The sequence below is a fragment of the Eptesicus fuscus genome, chromosome 18 (genome assembly GCF_027574615.1).
Source record: "Eptesicus fuscus isolate TK198812 chromosome 18, DD_ASM_mEF_20220401, whole genome shotgun sequence".
Lineage (NCBI taxonomy): Eukaryota > Metazoa > Chordata > Mammalia > Chiroptera > Vespertilionidae > Eptesicus > Eptesicus fuscus.
The window spans coordinates 58,738,075-58,744,001 of record NC_072490.1 but is presented as its reverse complement, the minus strand read 5'-3'; the positions used below and the strand labels follow the sequence as shown (position 1 = coordinate 58,744,001).

The 5,927-nt window shown below is 56.0% G+C and overlaps 1 long non-coding RNA gene across 2 annotated transcripts; it reads left to right on the top strand.

Moving 5' to 3' along the window:
* The first annotated feature begins 408 nt into the window (after nucleotides 1–408).
* Nucleotides 409–3,909, top strand: LOC114227292 (uncharacterized). 2 transcript variants are annotated; one of them, XR_008554483.1, is made up of 3 exons: nucleotides 409–565; nucleotides 3,260–3,464; nucleotides 3,690–3,909. It is a non-coding gene; the product is annotated as an uncharacterized LOC114227292 (long non-coding RNA). The 2 variants fall into 2 exon arrangements; XR_003613337.2 differs by lacking the exon at nucleotides 3,260–3,464.
* Nucleotides 3,910–5,927: the final 2,018 nt, after the last annotated feature.

Here is a 5,927-nt window from a genome sequence, read left to right as displayed (position 1 = left end):
GCCATTGGCACCAGTTCAAACAACAACAGGAGCCTCCAATTTGGGGTGCGGTGAGGAAGGAAATGTATTCAGTGCAAACAACTTGGGGCATGGCTGTAAAACTTCGGTGCTTCAGCTCGGCCAGGAGACACATTCTTCAGTGAGAAAGGAAAGTATGTGCCCCACGCCAGAGGGGAGCTGGCTTATGGGGACAGAAGCCCCTGCTCCTGGTCCCTGATTGATCTGTCCTCATGCAAACGAGGGCTCCAAATTCTCACAGTTTGATTGGCCCAAAAGGCACTGTCCTGATTGGTTAGAATGATAGAGCCGCTCTGATTGGTCAGAGTTGATTGGATGGGAAAGCCTCAGTCCTATTGGTTGAAATAGGATTCCAGGAAACCTTTATAAGAGCCGGCTCAGAAGGCCAGAGCACGGCAAGAGGCAGTTAGTGAAGAGGCCGCTCTGCTGGAAGAGGCCTCCGGTGCAGAAATGGCTGCTGGGCTCTGCTTTGTTCATTTGAGCCCCGTTACCACCAGGAGCCCTTATTGGGTGCCTTTTCTTCTCGGGGTCCACAGGACTCACTGAGGTGGGTGACTAGTGCTTTCGGTGAAGTGAGAAGGATGAGGACTGACGATTTGGGAGACATTTCAAAGGAGATAAACAGGAGAGGCTGCTGGCTTCTCAGCTCAATGGGCCCAGAAAGCCCAAAGCCTAGGCTCGAATCCCGCCTCTCCCTTCCCCATATCCAACTACTAGTAGGTCCTGTTGGCTCTACCTCCAGGATATATTCCCGTCTCTCCCCGTCCAACAGTATACCCCCTCCCACCACTCCTCTCCAGTCCAGGGGATGGCAAATGTTGCCTGTAAAAGCTAGAAAGTGAACATTTCCAGCCTTTCGGGCCAGCCAATCTGTGTTACAGTCACTCAAACTTGCCTTTAGGGCAAAAAAGCCGCAGATGGGGCATGTCTGTGTTCCAGTAAAACTTGGTTTGAGAAAAGTGTGGCCCACAGGCTAGGATGTGCAGACCCCTTTTCAAACCTTCCCCAACCGTGTCTGTCTGGCCAGTGCAAAACCTCCGAGCTGGTCTCCCTGCTTCCACGCCCCACATGGCAGCGCAAGTGACATTTTAAAAAGTGATCAGGCAGCCACAGTCATGTTCTCAAGGCACCAGACCACGACCCAGTGCCAGCTATAAAGGAGCCGAGCCAGGCGGGGTGCTGCCCGGGCCGCAGGGCAGGAAGTCACACAGGAGCTGCTGCCCTCGTGATGTCTGGTGACGAAGGCATTTCTGCCTTCCCCAGTTGACCTTTTCAAACGGGCGGGGGCCATCCATGCAGCAGCGGCACAGTGAACGGACCCGAGGCCCAGCTCTCCCTGGAGCTCCCCAGGGTCTGTCCTTCAACAGGTCCTCAGGGAGGGCCTCACGCCCTGCCGCCGCCCCACGTGGACACCCAGGGGCCCTTTGCCTGGACAGCCTGCAGGACAAGTGGTCTCCCTGCGTGGCATCAGGGCCATTGTGCTGCCCGCCCAGAGCTGGCTCCGGACAAGCCCGCAGCCCTCAGGGAGCGCCTGCTGCAAGAAGGCCAGGCAGAGCAGCCTCAGCCCGGCCCCTGCCTCTACCCCTGCCCACCTCTTCCCTGCCATCCTTCATTTCCCCTAGATGGTCTGTCCTTGTCCTCATTTCTGGAGAGGACTTGTATTTTGGTTGTGGTGTCACATTTGTTTTGTTTCTGCTTTTTAAATTAAGTGTCTGGTTGAGCCCCTGTGATGAATATATTAAACTAGTGGCCTGGTGCACAAAATTCATGCATGGGTAGGGTCCCTAGGCCTGTCCATGATCAGGGCCGATCTGTGGGGTGACCAGCAGGGCGATTGGGGTCCCTGCAGGCACCCACCTTGTCTGGCCTGGCACCACCCACTTGCCAGCCCTGCCCGCGCCCCCCCCCCCCCCGGCCACACCTGGTAGGGGCCTGCAGGCTGGAGGAAGCTCCTGCATTGAGTTTCTGACCCCTGATGGTCAGTGTGCATCATAGTAACTGTTTGTTCTGCCATTCGGTCGATTTGCATATTAGGGTTTTATTATGTAAGGTAAGTACATTGTGGTTTCTGTTTTTAAAAAACCCTATATAATAAAAGGCTAATATGCAAATTGTCCCTTCCACTGGGAGTTCGACCAGGGAGCAGGGTGGCCTGCCAACCACCTTCAGCCCTTCCCCGCTCCCCTGGCTGGCCTAGCCCGATTAGCTCCAATCAGGGCAGGCTGGCTGGACCCCACCCATGCACAAATTTGTGCACCAGGCTTCTAGTAGATAAATAAAAAGTGATCAGATGGTGTCTCTCCCTGGCCTAAACTTGCCCTGTGGCTTCCCCATTGCCCTTCCCAGAAGACCCATCTCCCTGCCCCATCTCCCCATATCCCATGCCTCCCATCTCCTGTGTCTCCCCATCTCCCTTGTCTCCCCATCTCCCTGTCTACCAGTCTCCTGTGTCTCCCCATCTCTCATGTCTCTCCATCTCCCCGTGTCTCCCCGTCTTTCTTCCTGCCATGACCCAATTCCCATTGACCTCACCCCGCCCGTGTACAGGGCCCCACATCCATGGCTTCCTTCCTGCTCGGCCCCTTCAGCTTCGCTGGAACATTCTCCCTGAGTCCGCCCCACTCACCCCCATGTCTGGGTCCTTTTCATCATTCAGCTCCTGACTCTCCCCCTCCCCCAGAAAACGCTCTGATGCCCACCGCTGCTGCCTCCCTCCCTGGGATGCCACTGGGTGTCCCCCAGCCTATCCGCACTGGACGTGGGCACAGCGTCCTGGGAGGACGCCTCAAAGCTCCGCTCGCTGGACGGAGAGGCTGCTGACCTGTGTCCAGCAATGCCTGCCTCACGCCTGCTCCCCTCAGGCTTCTCCAAGCCCGGCTCCTGCACCCATCGCTCCCTTGGCGTGTGATGACACCAAGGGCCCGCGGCTTGTCTGACCCTTGTGCTTGTCTGGGACCCTGTGCAAATGTGCTTGCCACCCAGGCCCACCCGGAGGAAGGCGCCCTCCCGCAGCTGGACCGGGGGCTGCAGATGGTCCCAGGAAGCACCCATCCCGGAACCCGGCCTCGGTTCCCGCTGCTCCTGGGGAGGGAGAAGAGTTACTTAGTTTCTTTGTTTTGGGGTTCTGTCCTTGTCCACCCACACCGCCTCCCTCCCATGAGGACAGTGAGGCACAAGACTGCGTATTTCCACCAAATGCCCTTCTCCCCTCCTCCTTCCTCCTTCCCTCCTCCTGCTGTAGGCCCCGCTTTTCTTCGAGGGCAGTGGACCCAGGACAGTGACCCTCTGGCCAGCTGGTTGGTGGTTAGGGGCCATGTGATGGTGTTCTGCTAAGGAGGCGTACGCAGCAGCAGCATGAACTTCTGGGGAGGTGCTGACTCAGCCGTGCTTCATCTGCTCGGCGGCCATAACGAAGTGCCACTGTCCGTCGGCTTCAGCAGCACAAAGTGATGTTCTTAGGGCTCTGGCAGCTGGAAGGGAGCCCTGGGCCAGATGCCAGCCAACTGGGTCCTGGGATGGCTTTTCCAGGCTCGCAGCCCCCTGCTCACTGTTCCCACAGCTGGTGGGGAGAGAAAGAGAGCACCCTCTCTTCCTCTGTCAGATCTCCAATCCAGGTGGGTTAGCAACCCTCCCTTATGGCCTAATTTAACCTTAATTATCTCCTACTATAGCCCTGCGCGCGGATCCGTGGACCAGTCGCTCTCTGCGGGGCCTGGCCGCTCCGCGCCTGCTGCCCAGAGGCTCTCCGCGGCCCAGAGCCCATCCGCAGCACGGGTGCGAAATGCTTGCGTTCCGTGCCAGGCCTGGCCAGAGGCCCATCCGCGGCTGGAAAATGCAAACGACATCCCTCCCTGCTCTCAGGAACACCAATAAAGGGCTTCCTTCCCCTTTCTCCACGGCTTTCACCCTGTGCCTCCGCCACCAGCCCCTCCTGTCACACTATCCCCACCCCTCCACCCTCTGGCCGCCCACACTTGACCTTGCTTGGGAGTCAGGGGCCACCGGACTCGGCTCAGCTGGCCGGTTCCTTCTCTTTTCAGGCAAGCTTTCTGCGCCCCGGCCTGGCCAGAGGCCCCTCAGAGGCAAGCATTCCGCTAGGCCGCTCACGCTGCCCACTCTCAGCGGCCGCCCTGCCCCTCCCTCCCCGACGGCGCCATCTGGTGGCTATGGGCGCCGCCATCTTTGTGATGGTTAATTTGCATGTTACCCTTTTATTAGATAGGAAGGCTTCAAAATACAAATTTTTTGGGACACCATTCCATCCACAGTAGCTAGGCAGCACATCATTTGGCCGCTCCCTTCCTTACTCCCACCTCGAGTGCAGATATGATGGCTGGAGCGCAGCAGCTGCCTTGGAGCATGCGGTGACCTGAGAATAAGTGCCAGGTGCGGAGGATGGAGGCGGAGAAAGATGAAAGGGCCTGGTTGACCTTGTGTAGCCACTGGTGCCTGGGTACCCCCCCCCGACCCCCCCCCCCCGTGCTGATGTATTTGTCTTTGGGTGGCCTAGGCATCCTGGTGTTTAAAAATCTCCTCTGGTGTCCTGGCCAGTGTGCTTAGTGGTTAGAGCATCGGCCTGTGCACCAAGAATCTCAGTTTGATTCCTGGTCAAGGGAACATACCTGGGTTGCAGGTTTGATCCCCAGCCTTGGTCGGGGTGCATGCAAGAGGCAACATTTCTCTCCCTCCCTCCCTCCTCCCCTCCCTCCCTGCTCTCTTCAACTCTCTCTAAAAATCAATGGAAAAAATAGCCTCTGGTGAGGATTTAAAAAGATAAAAATCTCCATAGTGTGGTGAAGGCTTAGGAGAGGCCGGTACAGGGTGGAGGTGGTCAATGGGAGAAAAAAGGGGGGGAAACATCTGTAATATTTTCAACAATAAAGATAAATATTTTTAAAAGCTCCTCTGGTGATTTTAAAGTGTTAAGGTTGAGAACACTGTTAAAGAATAAATTCTTGTGCAAGAGAATACACTACATTTTAAACTGTTATTTTACTTTTGTTATAGGAGACTCCTAACAATTAGACATCTAATTTTGGGAGATGAGTCTTTTCTATCCAATAAATGTCAGGATTAGAATAAGCATTCACATATAAACTGGTGGCATTTTTGTCAACACGTGTATTTGTGACAGTGAAATCCTGGGGTGAGGACCATTAGGGGCCAACAGGCTCTTTCTTTGTACGATGCCATGTCCCTCCATGTCCCCAGCCCGAGTGAGGAAAGGCCCAGAATAGCAGCTCTCCCCACTGGTGAGAGGACTGGTTTAAAGGCAGCGAGGGCCTGGGTTCGAATCCCAGTCCTGTCACTGGAAGCTGAGAGCCCTCGGGCAAGTCACCGACCCCTCCGTGTTTTGGATGTCCCCAAAATGAGGTTCATGGTTCCACCCACGGCCCAGGACTATGTGAGGACTAACCAGCAGCACAGGAAAGCACTCGCATCACGCCTGACGGTGATTGCTCAGCACGTGGCAGCCGTCCTCGCGGGCTGGCCGCGGCTGGGCATCCCCCTGGGTCCTTCCCGCCAGAGGAGGCTTGCCCCTGCACTTCGGGAAAAGTGCCAGAACAGGGCTGCCCTCTGGATGGGGAGCTAAGTGAGCAAACATGTCTGGAAGCAAAGCTGATTCCTTTCTGGGGAGACACCATCTCCTGGGGTCAGAGGTTAATGGGCTCAGAGGGTTCATAACAAGCAGTGCTCCAGACAGATTGGCTGAGCAGCTACTGTGTCTCAGACAGCTCCTCAGCTGTGTCCCCCTGTTCGCATGGCTGCAGAGCCATTCACTGGCAAGTGCCCTCAAAGATAACAGCCACTTACACCGCACACAAGAGTAAACTCAAAAAGGATAAAAGACTTAAGTCCAAGGCATGAAACCATAAGAATCTTAGAAGAAACCACAGGCGGTAAAATCT